Source organism: Dromiciops gliroides, chromosome 1, assembly GCF_019393635.1.
Source record: "Dromiciops gliroides isolate mDroGli1 chromosome 1, mDroGli1.pri, whole genome shotgun sequence".
Taxonomy (NCBI): Eukaryota; Metazoa; Chordata; class Mammalia; order Microbiotheria; family Microbiotheriidae; genus Dromiciops; species Dromiciops gliroides.
Window position 1 is genome coordinate 521,888,252 of NC_057861.1, and position 18,638 is coordinate 521,906,889.

The 18,638-nt window shown below is 39.7% G+C and overlaps 2 pseudogenes; one reads left to right on the forward strand and one right to left on the reverse strand.

Annotated features, from left to right (window-relative positions):
- LOC122751148 overlaps nucleotides 1–11,055 on the forward strand; it is a 37,554-nt pseudogene extending 26,499 nt beyond the window's left edge.
- A 1,858-nt stretch (nucleotides 11,056–12,913) lies between these two features.
- LOC122751158 lies at nucleotides 12,914–16,069 on the reverse strand (annotated as a pseudogene).
- Between the last annotated feature and the right edge of the window lie 2,569 nt (nucleotides 16,070–18,638).

An 18,638-nucleotide genomic window follows, 5' to 3' on the forward strand; every position in this document is an offset into this window, starting at 1 on the left:
TTATTCTGTGGTTATAAATATTAAATGTGGAAAAATTGAAGCCTCTGAGTTCATGGCATTATTTTGAACACCCACACTATACTGTTCAAGAGTTTCAGAGTAAAGAACATTTGTGAAATAATCTGAGTGAATGGCAGTTTGTACCTTTGTGATGTCCTGGAAAGAGACTTGAAATCGAATTTGAACTCAGGTCCTCCTGAATCCAGGGCCAGTGCTTTATCCACTGCACTACCTAGCTGCCCTACAGACCTGTTTCTAATAGTAATTTGCTCTATGAGCTTGCCCTAGTCAGTAGAACTCCCTGACCTTCAACTTCTTCATCTATAAAATGGGGCAGAAAAGACTCTGCCTACTTCAGGACTAAATGAAGGCAACGAGGTGGTTTAGTGGATAAAGCACAGGCCCTGGAGACTGGAAGACTCCTCATTCTGAGTTCAAATCTGGCCTCAGACCCTTGCTGTGTGACCCTGGGGCAAGTAACTTTAACCCTGTTTGTCTCAGTTTCCTCATCTGTAAAATGCGCTGGAGAAGGGAATAGAAAACCACTCTAGCATCTTTGCCAAGAAAATTCCAAATGTGGTCATGAAGAGATGGATGTAACTGAACAACAGCAAAAATGAAATCATGTTGTAGAGCAGAGAGCACTGGATTTGTTATTGAAAGACCTGGGTTTTAATCTTTTCTCTCCTACTTATTACCTGTGACCTTAGGCAAGTCATTCCGAGCCTAAGTTTCCTCATGTGCAAAAGCAGGGGTTTGAAATAGATGACCTCTAACTTCTCTTCTGGCTCTATGATTCTGTAAAATAATATAGGCATTTTTTTCTGGTCCCAACCTGTGATTTCTCTCTCTCTCTCTCTCTTAATAAATATTCCTTTATTTAAAGTTTTGAATTCTAAATTTTATCCCTACTCCCTTCCCTGTGATTTCCATGGTATAAACTTCTAGAAATTCTTTCTATTAATGCAAATTGGTACTTATTCTCCAAATGATCATCTTAGAGAGTTGTCTAGAGTCCTGAGATGCTAAATGACTTGTCATGAGGCTTGTAGCCAGTATGTGTTAGAGACAGAACAGAAACGTAGGTCTTCCTGACTCCAGGGCCAGCTTACTATCAATTATGTCACATTTCCTCTCATATATGAAATAATGTGTGTAAACTATAAAGCACCATATAAATGGAAAGTACCATTATCATTATTCATAAAACAACATAAAGACCAGGACTTCAGAGTCAAAAGCTAGAAGAAGGGTATGCCATTGTTTTCATTTGGTGGATGGAAGGTACAATAGATAGAGTGCTAGATCTGAAATTGTGAAGTTTTTCAGTTGTTTTTCAATGGTGTCCAACTCTTTGTACCCCCATTTGCTGTTTTTTAATTTGTTTGTTTGTTTTTCCAGGGCAATGAGGTGACTTGCCCAGGGTCACAGAGCTAGTAATTGTCAATTGTCTGAGACCATATTTGAACTCAGGTCCTCCTGAATCCAGGGCCAGTTAGTGCCTTATCCACTTCACCACCTAGCTGTGTGCTCCCTCCTCCCCCCCCCACCCCCCCATTTGGTGTTTTCTTGGTAAAGATCCTAGAGTGATTTACTACTTCTTTCTCTAACTTATTTTATAGATGAGGAAACCTAGGCAAACAGGGTTAAAGGACTTGCCCAGGGTCACACAGTTATTAAGTGTCTGAGGCCAGATTTGAATTCAGGAAGATAAGTCTGTCTCTAGGCCCAACACTTTATCTTCTAAGTCATCTAGCCACATGGGAAGCAGGAACAGCTGCTTTCAAATTTTGCCTCAGACACTTAACTAGCCATGTGAACCTGGGCAAGTCACTTAATTTCTGTATATCCTCATCTGTGAAATGAAGATCATAATATCACCTTTCTTCTAGGTTTATTATGAGGAACAAATGAAATAATATTTGTAAAGCATTTCGCAAACATTAAAGAGCTCTGTAAATACTATTATAGTAGTAGTAGTTGTTGTTGAATTGTATAAGTTATTACTATACAAAGAACTTTTAATTTAACTGAATTGGTTTTCTAAACTAAAGCTTCTTAAACCATGGATCGAGACCCCATATGGGGTCGAGTAACTGAATGCGGGGGTCATGAAAAATTTGGCAACAGTAAAAGGTTACTATACCTATTTTATATACCTGGGGTCAGGTAAAATTTTCTCTGGCAAAAAAGGGTTGTGGGGGGGAGCAGACAGGTGGCACAGTGGATAAAGCACCAGCTCTGGATTCGGGAGGATCTGAGTTCAAATCCGGTCTCAGACACTTGACACTTACTAGCTGTGTGACCCTGGGCAAGTCACTTAACCCCCATTGCCCCACCAAAAAAAAAAAAAAAGGGTTGTGAGTGGAAAAAGTTTAAGAAGTCCTGTTCTAGACCAATTACTTCAACCTCAAACAGAAATGGCAGCCACAAAATGATATGTCAGGATCCCAGTAGGCTGTATCTTGACAGTTTTAAAATGTAATGTTTTATTATCTAATGTTTTATTGTATTTTAATTTATTTTGTCAAACTAATCACGTTTTAATTTGTTTGCCCCGCCCCCCCATATGACTTGCCTGAAGTGTATATACTTCTAATCTGTACCGTGTAATTCACCATGTAATTTTCATGTGATTTTGCCATATTGATTCAATAACATTGAACAATTTATTAAAAGCATAGTATGTGCTGAACACTAGACAAAGATAAGACACAGTTTCAGCCTCAATGAGCTTATAATATAGTAGGAGTGGGAGAAGGAAGGTGGCAGAGAAAGATATAACATCTCCACAGGTAATTATGCAATGTAAAATATGAAATAAATTCATGAGAGGTAGGAACAAAGTATTATGTGAGGTTCAAGGAAAGAAAGAATGTTTCTGACTGGGGAGATTGGGGAAGCTTAACCCAGAAGGTAGCATTTGAAATAAATCTTGAAGAATGGGTAGGATTTAATTGGATTTGAGTTTTGAGTGGCAGTTTTTAGAAGACAGCTTGTGCAGCAGGCTATCCATGTGACTGATCAAGCAAGCTTAGGTGTGTTCCTCATAAGTGAGCCTCTTGTATGGTGTATTGTACAATTTCCCTATAAGAACGCTGAGTTGGGTAAAAATGGCATTAATTCTGTGGGAGAGGCAGTTAGCCATTCTTTAGTGGAAAGACATTGAACTTGGAGTCAGGAGAGACCTGGGTTCACGTTCTTTCTCCAATGCTCTTTTAGCTATCTGATTTTGTACAAGTCCTTTAATCTCTCTGATGCTCAGTTTACTCATCTCTAAAGTGGGGAGAATAATACTGATACCACGTGCCTTATAGAATTATTGTGAGGAAAGTGCTTTAAATTTAATTCAGTCAACATTTATTAACAACTTCTTTGTACACACAAAAATAAAAGTAAATGGCTTTTGTTTTCCAGGGTTATCTGGATAAAGGGGCTTCCTTTCTGAATTTCTCTGAAAGAAGAGAGGAAAATGCACTAATGTGGGGATTGTTTGTTGAGAAATTTTCTAAATTTTAAAAATTTCTTTCTGAAGAGTAGATGCTCTCTGGTTCTCCCAGACCCAGGTTGCTGCAGCTGCCCCCCTCCCCCCTTTTCTCTTCTAGAATACTCTGGAGGGATTGGGAGAGATCTCTAAGGCTATTAATTCTAGTTCCCAAGACCTATGTTTCTTCAATTATTCAATAATTAGTGCCCCAGTTCCACTTAACCACTCAACATCAATTAGCTTGCAAAGATGTATTTACTTCACCTCCTTTTCCATTTGGCCAATTTGACTTTTCAAGCTGTTGACTTTTTTCTCATGTCTTTCCTACATCACCCTCATTTCTCTTTCTGTTTTTTCCTCTACTTATCTAACTTTGTCTTCAAAGTACTTTTTGAGTGCCTCTATGACCTGAGACTAATTCATATTTTTCTTGGAAGTTTTAGATATAGGTTCCCTGACATTGACATCTTCCTCTGAGGGTGCACCTCGATCTTCCTTGTCACTAAAGAAACTTTCTATGGTCCTCGCCTTTCTCTGTCTGCTCATCTTTCCTTTCTTTTACTTGACTTTTAGCTCCTTAAAGTGGGGCACTGTTTCCAGGCTGCAGTATCCCAAGCTTAAGAAGTCCCAGGTGGTATGATTTAAGGAGAATCAGGTTCTTCCCTTGCCCGGCCTGTTTCCTGGTCCTAGATGACCCCAGAACAACTTGCAAATCAACCAGCTTTGTGTGTTGTGGTTGTCAGCTCCTATGAGCCTGTGCCCCTCCCCCACCTGGGCCACTGCTACTCAAGCCTACCTCCTGGTTCCCACAAGGGGTGAAAAACCCAAGTTCTGCCTCAGTTTCAGCATAGACTCCTGTAGTCTCCCCCCTGCTAAGGGCTCAGCCCTCTCACCAGACTGTGAGTTCCTGTTGACAGTGACTCTTTAGCTGATTCAGAGGCTCTGGGTGTCTCCTTCTCTGGTGAGGCCTTCCTGGGACTGGATCTGTGTCAGGGTGACTGTGGGGGTGGGCTCCACTCCTGTCTCAGCACAGCAGCTCCCTCCTTCTGACCTTCCAAGCCGTTCTTGGTTAGAAGATGATTTCAGCACATTCTTCTGGTGGTTTTACTGCTCCAGGTATTGTCCTATGGCATTACTTGGATTTTTTTTGATCGAGTGTGTTGTGAGTTTGAGAGCTCACTGCCTTTCTTCCGCCATCTTGGCTCTGCCTCAGAAGTCTTGATGTATTTACTTCAAAGATACAGTTTTCTCTGATACCTTGAGGACATATTCTTCTCTAAGCCACCTCTATCTCTGAGCAGGGTAGGCTCAAAATTTAGCTCAGTAATCTCCACCAAATTCATGTCCAGGCATCTCTCATTGCCTCAGCTCCTGCTAGGCTGGAGTCCTGAAGGTCACTCCCCAAAGGTCACCTCTTGCTCTTCAAGGCATCAATTCTACATGGATTCTGGAATTCCAGGATGTAGAGGAGCCTGTTGAAACTCACAACTCTCCATTGCCTTCCTCTATAACAGAAAACAACAAATATAGAGGAATGGGGCTCTTTCATGGGGCCATGTGGCTTTGGAGGGGAGAAGCTTCAAAGGCTTACACTAGATACAAGAAGTGGCTGAAACTGATAGACTTTACTGAATACTTTTGCAGCTTGTCAACAAGTCTCTTCTTCAACACAGATAAGAACCAGTTACAGAATGTTCGCATGTGCTCTCCTAGGTACTTCAACTCCATGTCATCACTTCTCCCCAAAACAAACTACTTAGCTTCTTCATGTGGAGATGTTGCATTAGTGGATCTGCATGTGAGCTCACCCTAGTTACACTTTCCCTTTTGGTTCCATATATGTGCTTTTATTGATCCCATTTTTTTTTTGTTAGTGTGATAATATCTGGATATTTAGCTATTGTTCAAGTTCAATTAAGCAGTTCAGTAAGCATTTAAGTACCCGTTATGTTCAAAGCACTGGAGACAGGGAGACAAAACAAACAAACAAACAAACAAACAAACAAAAAACAACAGTCCTTCACCTCAATAAGCTTACTTTCTACTTCAGAAGTTTTACAATCTACTTCAGAGTTAGTTGATTTTAGAGGTCCCCAGTTTCACAACAGTGTGGGGACTAAAGCTATAATTCAAGTATATTGCATGGAGTTTCCAAATATCTAATAATGTATCATTTGGTATTGGTTTGGTATTCAAGAGAATGCCAAAGTGTGTAGAAAATGAACTATATAATAACTTCACAATGAACATCCATAAAATTAAATTTCCCTTCTCTTAAAGAAAAACAACAACCCTATACTCTGTTGTAGGCACAAGTCTACCTGAAACAACTTTGATTAATCACTCATCCTAAGGGTTCGCCTTTCTACCTACAAATAGGAACACATCTCTACCACTCTTAAAAACCACCTTCTTCAAGAAGCCTTTATTAGTTCCCTTTAATTTTAATCTCTTTCTTCTGAGATCACTTCTTTTTTTTTCTTTTTTGGTGGGGCAATGAGGGTTAAGTGACTTGCCCAGGTTCACACAGCTAGTAAGTGTCAAGTGTCTCAGGCTGGATTTGAACTCAGGTCCTCCTGAATCCAGGGCCAGGGCTTTATCCACTGCTCCACCTAGCTGCCCCCTGAGATCACTTCTAATCTAACTTGTATATATCATGAATGCACATAGTTGTTTTCACCTTGTTTCCTCCATTAGAATATAAACTCCTTGAGAGCAGAAACTGTTCTTGCCTTCCTTTGTATGCCTCGTTTTTTAGCACAGTGCCTGGCACATGGTAAATGCTTAATAAATGCTTCTTGATTGACTCGTAATATGATAATTTCCACAAGTTATCTAATAGCTCTCCTCCCATTTTTCTCTTAGTATTCCCAGTTTCATCATGCTGTTTTGCACATAGTAGGAGCTTAACAAATGCTTGTTGAACTAAATTGAATTTCCCCAGTGTTTAGGAGAGTACCAGGTGTTATGGGGTTGGGAATTTTGGACTATTAAAGTTTAAACTGGATGGCTAAACTAAAGGACAGGGTCTGGGGTAACTCTCCTTGAGAAGCTAAACTGAAGGACAAACGCACCTTGAGAAGCAAGAGAGATAAACCTATTAGGTATGGCTGCTGCCTGAGTGGTGCCAAGGGGACAGAGATAGCTCCAACCACCCCTCATTGGACTTCTCTCAACCCACCCCCAATAAGGGACATTCCACCCTCAGGTGATCGCCCCCATCTACCATCTATAAAAGCTTTTTCCTTTCTTCTGATTGTAGAGATAGGTATCTCAGAGAATCATGTCTCTGTGCTATCTCTCCTTGAGAGAAGTTTGACTTCTGTCTTGGTTCCTTTCTCTAACACCCAAATCAAAGATTATTTTATTCTAATTGGATTTGTGTGCGAGAGGGTGTCATTCTTTTTTTTTTTTTTTTTGGTGGGGCAATGGGGGTTAAGTGACTTGCGCAGGGTCACACAGCTAGTAAGTGTCAAGGGTCTGAGGCCGCATTTGAACTCAGGTCCTCCTGAATCCAGGGCCAGTGCTCTATTCACTGTGCTACCTAGCTGCCCTGAGGGTTTCATTCTTTAAAGAGGAATACCTAAGGACCCCCACCACCCATTTCCCCCATAACATCAGGTATAGGTAAGTGTTTAACCGATGTTTATCAACAGACTGCCCTTTGCCCTTTTCTTATTCTACTCTGTATTGCAGTTACTGTGAATGCCCTATCTTCCTATGAGTTTGTAAACTCCTTGATGATGATGGTGGTGGTGATGATGATTATTTTTGGTCTTTGTATCCCCAGGACCCAACTGATGACTTGCCTTTTTTTAAAACTGTGATTTCATTGGTATAGGTCAATGGCCCTCAAAGAGGTTGTGCTGAGTTAGAACTAATTGTGCTGCAAATCATATAAACTTGTATGTGTGACTCTTTTTTTATTTTTTTGCTGGGCAATGGGGGTTAAGTGACTTGCCCAGGGTCACACAGCTAGTAAGTCAAGTGTCTGAGGCCAGATTTGAACTCAGGTACTCCTGAATCCAGGGCCAGTGCTTTATCCACTGCACCACCTAGCCGCCCCATGTGTGACTCTTAATACAGTGCCATGGGCGAGAAAGGAAAAAAAAAACCCAACAATAATTTTTGAGAACCACTGGCATAGAAAACTTCCTCTTTCTGTGCATATCTAGTACCTATTTTGCACCTTTAAGCCTTAGAAAGTTGCCTGATTTAAATTCAATTTAACCCTTTGTAGATGTGAAATAACTTGCTCAGAGTCACACAGGCTAGCCCACAGGCTAGCTCCCTTTCTAATATGCCATACTGCCCCTTTTTTTGCATTGCTGGAACCTATCATAGTACCTTCGATTGGTAGGGGCTTAAATGGAATTGAAATCAGAAAGGAAAAATACAGGTGAAAACTGTCATTGCTATCAATATCCATGTTAGCCACTAGAGGTCACTGGCAGCAATGAAAAGATATGAGTTGTTTTAAGTGTAGCCATGCCATCCAGGACATGCTTATTCTCAGTTCCTTGAACTCTGGAGTTGGATTTGGTTATGCTGTAACTGTTACGAGCTTCCCATTATCAAACACATGATAGGGAATCATTAGTAGTAGTGGTACCGACATCACTACTAACCATGAGGGTTTTTTGTTTTTTAAATTGAAGCCCAAATCCAGTGCCTCATCACTTTGTGAAGGTAATTGTGGGCTGGTGAAGACTATGCCAATGGAACAAAAGTTTTTCCAGGACATCCAAAAAATGGAATTGTGATTTTACTGACATGTGGATTGGCAACAAATCAGTATAGCTTACGGAATTGACTGGAGACACCGAAAGGTTAAGTGACTTAGTCATAGCCACACAGCTAATATGTATAGGACTTGAATAGGATAACATGGGATAGGATTGCGCCCCAAGGAAAGTGTTGTGATTTCAGAAAGTGCTTCTGATTGGACATCGGGCACCAGCTGAACAACCCTTGACCATTCAAACTTATCAGGTTAACACCTAGACCGGAAATGTCCATATTCCATATTCACTTTTTGTGATACAGGTTCAGGGAAGAAAGCACAAAACAGAAGAGGCATCTAGGGACTTAAGGTCTAGTTTGCAGCTTTCTTAAGTAAACACACATTCTTTGCTGTTATGTAGACGTAGCTGCCATAGCTGCTTGGATGAGAGGAGAGAAGCTATCTTCTCATTTACCAAGGAAAAGCTTGTACAATCAGTCACCCGTCATCTCTGGTATGGTTTTCCCTCTACCCCTGATCATTGGGACCAATAATGGCTAAGAAAGTGGCCAAAAGGCTAATAGGACAGAAAAGAAAAATGATGAATGTTGGAGGGGATGTGGGAAAAGTGAGACATTAATGCACTGTTGGTGGAGTTGTAAACTGATTCAACCATTCTGTAGAGCAATTTGGAATTATGCCCAAAGGGCTAGAAAACCATGAATACTCTTTGACCTAGCAATACCACTACTAGGTCGGTATCCCAAAAGAGATAGAAAACCAAAAAGGAAAAGGACATATATGAAGAAAAATATTTACAGCAGCTCTTTTCTGGTGTCAAAGACTGGGAAATTGAGGGGATGTAATGGCTGAACAAATTGTGGTGTGTGATTGTGAAGGAATACTATTTTGCTAAAATAAATGATGAACAGGATGCTCTAAGAAAAAATCTGGAAAGTCTTACATTAGCTGATGTAAAGTGAAATGTACTGTGTACAAAGTTAACAGCAATATTGTAAGATGATCAGTTGTGAATGACTTAGCTATTCTTAGCAATACAATAATCCAAGATGACCCTGAAAGACTTATGGTGAAAAATGCTATGCATCCCCAGAGAAAGAACTGATAGTTTCTGAATACAGAGTGAAGCACATTTTTAAACTTTATTTTTCTTGTGGGGTTGGGTTTTTTTGGTCTATGTTTTCTTTCTTTTTTTTTTCTTTTTTTTTTTTTTTAGTGAGGCAATTGGGGTTAAGTGACTTGCCCAGGGTCACACAGCTAGTAAGTGTTAATTGTCTGAGGCCGGATTTGAACTCAGGCACTCCTGAATCCAGGGCCGGTGCTCTATCCACTGCGCCACCTAGCTGCCCCTATGTTTTCTTTCACAATATGACTAATATGGAAATATATTTTATATGACTACATATGTATTATCTCTATCAAATTGCTTGCCTGCTCAATGAAGGGGAGGGAGGGGAGAGTGTTTGGAACTTAAAGGTTTAAAGATGAATATTAAAAATTGTTTTTACATGTCCTTGGGGAAAAATAAAATACCAAAATACTAAATAAAAAAAGAAAGTGGACAAAAGGTGAAGCTGCTGCTGAGAGAGGGACAGTCAGAGAAAGAGAAGAAGAAAAAGAAGATGATGATGAAGAAAAGAGGAGGAAAAGGATAAGGAGGAAAAAGGAGGAGGAGGGTGAGCTTATTGCTGGCAAATCCAGTAAAAGCATTATCATAAAACAAGATGAAAATCATTCCTGAATACAGCTAGAGAAAAACTGCATATGCTATCAATTAGAATAAGTACTATGAGATGACTAAAGAAGCTTCTAGAGTCAATGATATTCAGCAATTGTTTGTTTTAATTGGTTGTTGTTGTTCATCCTTCATTTCAAAGAGGACCAAAGACATCACGGGTGATGTCTTGACTGTTTTAACTAGTAGTCCTGAAAGAGGGGGAGGAGGAGGTCATTACCCCAGAACTAGAAGGAGGGATTAAATGGTTACAGCAAGATGTCAGGGTGTAAGCCTGCTTCATCAGGTCAAGGGAATATTATCTCAATGACTTAGAATCATATTACCTAAATCACTTAGATGGACTACCTCAAACCAGCCATATTCTAACTTCACAAGATGTCTTCCAGATGAGAGCAAAGCCATAGGTATAGTGGAGACTCATTTCATCTTCAAAGACCTGAACTTCAAGATGTTTGATGTGGGGTGGTCAATAAGCTGAATGAAAACAGCAGATACTCTTTTGAAGGTATGACAGTGATTATGGCCTCAGCATAGCTGAAGAGGAAGAGACGAACAGAACGCATCAAAGTATGAAACTGTTTGACAGCATTTGTAACAACAGATGGTTTTCAGACACATCAATCATTCTCTTCTTGAACAAAAAAGCCTTTCTGAAGAAAAAATAAGGAAGCCCACTAACTCTCTGTATCCCTAGTATACAGGGTCTAAAATATATAAGAAGGCAGCCATATATATTCAGTGGCATTTAAAATTTTTTATTTGTCAATTAATGAAAATGTTTTTTTCCTCCATAATGGCCTCTCCCCTCCCTTGAAAGAGAAAGAAAATCAAATCCCTTGTAATAGACATAGTAAAACAAAACAGATTCTGCATTCATCATGTCCCCAAACCCCCAAACCAACCAACTCATATCTCAATCTGCACGCTGAATCTACCACCTTTCTATCAGGAGAAGGGTAGCAAGCTTTATCAATCAAATCATTTGAAGATCTAAATGAAAGAGAAGATACCAAGTTGATTTGGGCCCACTTTACCTGGACCACTGACACCAGCAACAGGCAGTCTGCTTTTTTTTTTTTTAAGTGAGGCAATTGGGGTTAAGTGACTTGCCCAGGGTCACACAGCTAGTAAATGTCAAGTGTCTGAGGCCGGATTTGAACTCAGGTACTCCTGACTCCAGGGCCGGTGCTCTATCCACTGCGCCACCTAGCTGCCCCACAGTCTGCTTTTGATGTTGTCTTTTGATGCTTAAAGGAATGTGGGCTTTACTAAGTGAAGTGCATGTTGATAAACATTATTACCATATAGAGCATTGAAAATCAGGCTACTTTTGCTGTCCCATGGGACAGAAGCCAGTGTAAAGGGGGTAGGTTGACAGCACCATACAGAATCTTAACACACTTCAGCACAATCTGCTAATTGGCGTGTCATGCTGAAATAAGATACTAGAAATGGAACAGCTCTAAAGTGATTTGATTATAACCATTGGGATTTCATAATCTCAAATACTTCAGGCTGTTATAAATTTGAGGTGTTGCATTACAGAACCTCAATATGCACCTTACATTTGGTTTTTCTTCTTTTAACAAACCATCGCTAGTCTAAAGTTTTTCCATCAAAGTGTATACCTTTTCTTAATTTTATTTCCTTATTTGTAAAAGAATTTTATTTAAAAACAAAATTTAAGAAATCCCCCAACTATGCCCATGATGTGACCAGATCATCTTGAAATTATTCTGCCGGGTAGGAATTCTTTGTTTTTAACTCGGCATGGTCAAAATTTAATATTACCAACACTATATAAATGTTCTTTTAAGTTATTGTGACTGTCATGGAATTTTTGAATGACAGATATGTTACCATACTGTTTAAAGTACTATAATAATTTCTAAGAGGAAATAATGTGAGAAATTGTTTTCTATTACATTCCAAAATGCAAGTTCTTCAGTGCTGACTCATAGTACATGTTCATCTTCAGAGAGCTGCAAGGGAAGTATTCCAGTCCAGCAGATCAGGAGGTTGCTCTGATTACTCCCCTAATATACTCCCCTAATACAAACTGAATTTCTAGCTAATTCGAGATCTTACACCACATTCTTCTGCTTCCATAGATCCATACAGGCATTTTCCAATGGTAAGAACACCTTCCTTCCACATCTCTGCTCCTCAAAAATCCTTTTTTTTTCTTTTGGCGGGGTAATGGGGGTTAAGTGACTTGCCCAGGGTCACATAGCTAGTAAGTGTCAGGTGTCTGAGGCTGGATTTGAACTGAGGTACTCCTGAATCCAGGGCCGGTGCTTCATCCACTGTGCCACCTAGCTGCCCCTTCTCAAAATTCTTTCTTTTCAAAGCTGACTCAACTCAGGTACAACTTCCTCCATATTGAACCCTTTTTCTATTGCTAAGAGTGACCTCTCCCTTCTCAGTTTCTTAGAGCCCAATATCTGAGCCTTTCTTTTCCACTTATCACGTTCTACTTTGTGTACATACCTAAGTTTCCTGAGGGCAAGATGGTGCCATTTTTCTTTTCTGTATCCCTGATCCTTAGCACGGTGCCTGGCACATAGTAGGCCCTTAAATATTTATTGAGGCCACTTGAATAGGTCCACTTATTTACAAAATTGATTTCCCAGTGACAAAATGCATCAGAATTCTTAACCCAGTTGATAAGACTGAATACATCTGTGATGGAATATGTTCTTAATGTTATTATTTATTAAAGTTAACAGCTCTACTTTAAAGGTTGGGCTGGCCAAAAAAAAACCCCTGGTAGTTGCATTTCTTTCCAGCATCAGAATAGAGAAAGCTAACTTGAGATCAGAACTGGAGGGTAGGACTTTCTCCATCAGAGGGATTTTTGGGGAAGTTCTTTCAAAAAAGGAGAAAAGAGTGGTGGCAGGGTCTTTCCATGATATATGGAGCAGCAGGCAACTGAATGAGTTCCTTAGATTAAACAACAGCAGCTACTGCTGCCACCACCACCATATACTCCACTTGTTCTTTTGGAACAGTAGTTCTCCTGGGTGTCATTTTCAGGGGATCCTGGATATCAAAACTATTTTCATAATAGTAATAGGACTTTCAATTTCCAATATGGAAAGTATTGATAAATATCAAGCCACACAAACAAATGCTTGGGGGGGGGTTCCTCAATTTTTATATTGTAAAGGGATTCAAAGACCAAAAAGTCAGTGAACTGCTGCTTTAGAGTTCCCCTACTGGGGTCTCACATGAAGTCTTTGGTTTGAGGGAGGGAACTGCAGATGTCACTATCACCAGCTACTGTTTCCTCCTTTATCTAGCCCTGAACTCAGTATCCTCTCCTCCCGCTGGGAAGGAATACAGCTCTTGGGGGCAGCTAGGTGGTGCAGTGAATAAAGCACCGGCCCTGGATTCAGGAGGACCTGAGTTCAAATCCGGCCTCAGATACTTGACACTTACTAGCTGTGTGACCCTGGGCAAGTCGCTTAACCCCAATTGCCTCACACACACCCAAAAAATAGGAGTAGTAGCATTATCACATGGAAAGAGCGCTGGGTTTGGAATCAGACCTGAGATTGAACGTCAGCTCTGTTTCTCACTGTTGTGTGGTCTTGGCCAAGTCACTTGACCTCTAAACCCCCAGTTTCCTCATCTGTAAAATGAGTGGGCTGGACTTGATGCTCTAAATTTCTTTCCAGCTCTAAAACTTTGATCCAAATGAATCACAAAATCTTAGAGCTAGAAAGGACTTTAGATATAATTTAATCTATAAGCACCTCACCCCCATTTTACAAATGAAGAACACAGAGATGTATCCAACTAGCACAACTAGTTAATGGCAGAGGTGGGATTAGAATCTGATTCAAATACTCTTTTTTTTTTTTTTTTTGTGAGGCAATTGGGGTTAAGTGACTTGCCCAGAGTCACACAGCTATTAAGTGTCAAGTGTCTGAGGCTGGATTTGAGCTCAGGTCCTCCTGAATCCAGGGCTGGTGCTCTATCCACTGTGCCACCTAGCTGCCCCTCAAATGCTCTTTAAAAAAGAAAGATATCTGCAATACAACTTTATTATGACTTAAATGTAAAGGGATTGGGAATGACAATAACAAATAATATTTACTGTTTAGTATTGTGATAGGACTCCAGCAATTTTATATTTGAAACTCAATGATGTCAAACAGCTAAGTACAAAGATCCAAAATATGAATTATATAATGCACATAATACATATATGCACACATATAATAAATATACACATATAGGTATATATGTGTATATGGCTATGCTATATATAGTATATATGTGTGTATATACTATATGTACCATATGAATTGTATATGTACTACATATACATATATGTGTACACACACACACATATAAATATATAATAAAGTGCCACATTCACTCTGGAGTTCTCAGTATCCCAAAGATGAGCTTCTCAGTTATATAATAAAATGGAAACCAACCATGTATCACTCCTGACACTGCAGGACTAACTGTTCCCTATAAAACTAAACCTCTGACCCTGGATTCTAGCTTCACTTCCTTATAATTAGTCAATCTATAAACATTTATTACATTACTACTATGTGCCAGATATTGTGCTATGTCATTATCTTCTTCAGGGATTTCAATTGTCTGAGTAATCTCTAAGTCCTGTTCATACTGAGCTGCCAGGGTCCGGTTTGTGATAACCTCTGGAAATACAAGGGCAAGCATGGTAGTGAACTCCAAATTAGCATCTCCCATAAGCTTTTTTTTTTTTTTTTTTTGTGGGGCAATGAGGGTTAAGTGACTTGCCCAGGGTCATACAGCTAGTGTCAAGTGTCTGAGGTCAGATTTGAACTCAGTTCCTCCTGAATCCAGGGCCAGTGCTTTATCCACTGCACCACCTAGCTGCTCCCTCCCATAAGCTTTCTATCCAGCCCAAGAAAGGGTTTCTCAGCATCGTCATTACATTTGGACAAAATGTCAAAGTCTTGGGGATTCTTCTTTCCATGGAAGACAATGGATTTTGCCTTAACTTTTCTGTCCTTAACATACATTTTGTGGCCACACAACACTATAGGGGAATTTTCACATACTGTTTCCAGATTTCTATGCCAGTTAGGTACATTTTTTTTTTTTTAAAGATTTAAAAAAAAATCTTAAAAGTATTTTTGGGGAAGCTAGGTGACTCAGTGGATAAAGTACTGGCCCTGGATTCAGGAGGACCTGAGTACAAATCCGGCCTTAGATACTTGACACTTACCTATATGACCCTGGACAAGTCACTTAACCCTCATTGCCCCACCAACAAAAAAATCTTAAAAGTATTTTATTATTTTCCAGTTACTTGTAAAGATAGTTTTCAACATTTGTTTTTTGTAAGATTTTGAATTTCAAATTTTTCTCTCTCCCTCCCTTCCCTCCCCCTCCCGAAGACAGGAAAAAAATCTAATATAGGTTATATATGTATAATCATATTAAACATATTTCTGCATTAATTTTGTTGTAAAAGAAGAATAAGAACAAAAGGGAAAAACCTCAAAAAACAAAAATACAAAAAAAAATTAGAAACAGTGTGGTTCAATCTGCATTCAGATTCCACAGTTTTTTTGTTTTTTTGTTTTTTTTTGTTGTGGAGATCATTTTTCATCATGAGTCAGTTAGGTACATTCTTATTAGTAACAAAGTCACACGAAACATTATAATGACACACTGAGATTGGATGTAAGAGCTATCTCTTAGTCTGCCAAATTTCTCTTGGTCTCTTTGTATGGTGGATGTTGAATTTTGTAGGGGCCCTGTTAGTATGAAACACTCAAAGTGGTTACATGCTTCTCATATTCACCCGTCAAGTGACAAATGTGTTATTTCCAGTACTTTTATCACCAACTAATAAAAGTTCGAATTGAACTTGGCCTTCTCTTTGGGTGGCCAACGTGATAGTTTCTCCTTCATCTCTCTGACCACCTTGCCTTCCGATGTAGGCCAGCCATACCCCTACACTCACAACCCTCTTTTCACTTCTAGCATGCTGGTACCCTCTCCCTTCTCCCCCAGCCCCAACCTCTTCATGTCCATACCTACTTTCTATCTTCTGCTCTGGTAACAGTAACCAAATCAGCAGTACCATTGCTCCTGGGAAGGGCATATCAATTGATTGCCTTGTGGTTCTAGTCTCCATCCCTGTGACTTCCAAGTCTGAAAAACTTTTCTCTGTCTACAACTTCCTGATATATGCTGTCTTCCTAAGAAGAAGGTAACCTTATTAAAAGCAAATACTGTTTCTCTTTTCTATTTATATCCCCAGTGCTTAGCAAAGTGTCTAGCACACGGTAAACATTTAATAAATGCTTCTCTCTCTCTTATCTATCAGCTGTCTATCTATCATCTGTCTATCTCTTTCATTCCCTGCTTCACATTCAGAGAGATAGATAGGGCAGAAAAGTGGTTATTGATAACTATTCCAACTATATAACCAAAAAAAGTGATTTCAATTTAGTCTTTACCAAGGTTGTATCCAAACTTGTTTCATTTCCAAGGAAATCAGCTTTCAGGGACAGTGAATGGAAAATCAATTTACCATCCCCATGCTGTGCTATGCTGACAGAATTTATAGTCACCCTCTTGTACCCTTCTTATACCATATGGATAAATTGCATTCATATAATATAGTTTTACCTGAGCTTCTAAAAAGAGACATCTAAAGGGACCTGTTGAACTTGAAACAGATTGTCGGTATCTATAGGAAACTGATTTTGAACATAGCAGTCTGCTTAGACACCAGGCTATATGCTTAATACGGAAATTGTCATCTCTGCAGTAGTAAGCTTGAATCGGAACTTTCAAGTCATGTGTTTGGGCATATCATATTTGTAAAGTATGTTTTGCCCATGTAAGATGTGTATGTTCACATGGGTTGTCCGAATTCATAGATAGATGACTTGAGGGCAGACACTGATAGATATCACTGGAATTTTGCCCACTTTTTTTTTTTTTTAGTGAGGCAATTGGGGTTAAGTGACTTGCCCAGGGTCACACAGCTAGTAAGTGTTAAGTGTCTGAGGCCAGATTTGAACTCAGGTACTCCTGACTCCAGGGCCGGTGCTCTATCCACTGTGCCACCTAGCTGCCCCTTGCCCACTATTTTCTAAGGAATTCTATGATTTTTGCCTTAGGGGAGGAGGGACCATTAGGCTGTCAGCTCTGTTCTACTCTGATAGAGGATAATACCAGACTAAAATTAAATTATCAGCTCCCTAAAATATTACTAATTTAGGGGCATAGGTAGTTCAGAACAAAAAGTTGCTTTCTGGGCTCTTTTTTTTTTTCTTTAATTTTTTTTTTTGCAGGGCAAGGAGGGTTAAGTGACTTGCCCAGGGTCACACAGCTAGTAAGTGTCAAGTGTCTGAGGTTGGATTTGAACTCAGGTCCTCCTGAATCCAGGGCCAGTGTCAGACTTATATATATATATATATATATATATATATATATATATATGTGTGTGTGTGTGTGTATGTATATATATAGGTATATGTGTGTGTGTACATATATCTTCTACATTGTTTGCTCACATAAACATTGCACTTCTTTTCAATTAAGGGACATAGCCTGCTTAAACTTGTCAAAGTCCATAGAATTAAAAAAAAATATCCTTTTAAAGGTTACCAGATCCTTTTCTACTTTGTGCAAACCATTGTCTAGGTAATGTGTGTGTGTGTGTGTGTGTGTGTGTGTGTGTGTGTGTGTGTGAGAGAGAGAGAGAGAGAGAGAGAGAGAGAGAGAGAGAGAGAGAGAGAGAGAGAGAGAGGGAGGGAGGGAGGGAGGGAGAGGGAGAGAGAGGGAGAGGGAGAGGGAGAGAGAGAGAGATTAACACAGTCCCTAGTAGTTCACTGTAGCCTTGGAATCACCATGGTTCTTTGGTATTAATTATTGAACTTCATCTAGCCAGGAAGGACACTAGGGGAAAGATAGTATTACACCCTTGTCTTCTTTCCTTCAGTACAGCGTGTCTCTTGTTTTCTACTTGGTTAAGCTCAGAAAGATAGAAAGTTGTAAAGCTGTTAAAGCTTCACTGGCCTGAATCATCTCGGCTGTTTGGAAGGACTCCCAATCTGAGCCATTAGGACAGAGGAAGCTGAGCAAGGGCTATGTTTTGCCTCTTCTCTGGTGAACAGAGCATTCTTTGGCTGAACTTGTCTGAAAAGTAACACCATTTAATGACCTGCCTATCAATCACTCTGAAGGGGAAACTGTCCTTATTTGAACTTACTTGGAAAAATAAACTGACGTGCATGCATGTGTGTGTGTGTGTGTTGGCCAACGAGTGTATTCACTCTCACATCTTTTTTTTTTTTTAATAATTTTTAAAAATTTTTTAGTGAGGCAATTGGGGTTAAGTGACTTGCCCAGGGTCACACAGCTAGTAAGTGTGTGTTAAGTGTCTGAGGCCGGATTTGAACTCAGGTACTCCTGACTCCAGGGCCGGTGCTCTATCCACTAGCGCCACCTAGCTGCCCCCACTCTCATATCTTAAAAGCAGAAGCCTATGATTCTACTGAATACAAAGAATGAAATGACGAGAGAATGCCAACATTCCAGTTCAGGTCAAGTGAGGTGACACAGGTTAAAAGCTCTGAAGAATCCTATCAATGTGATAAGAAGGGACGAGGATGGATTTGTAGTCAAAGGATCAGAGTTTG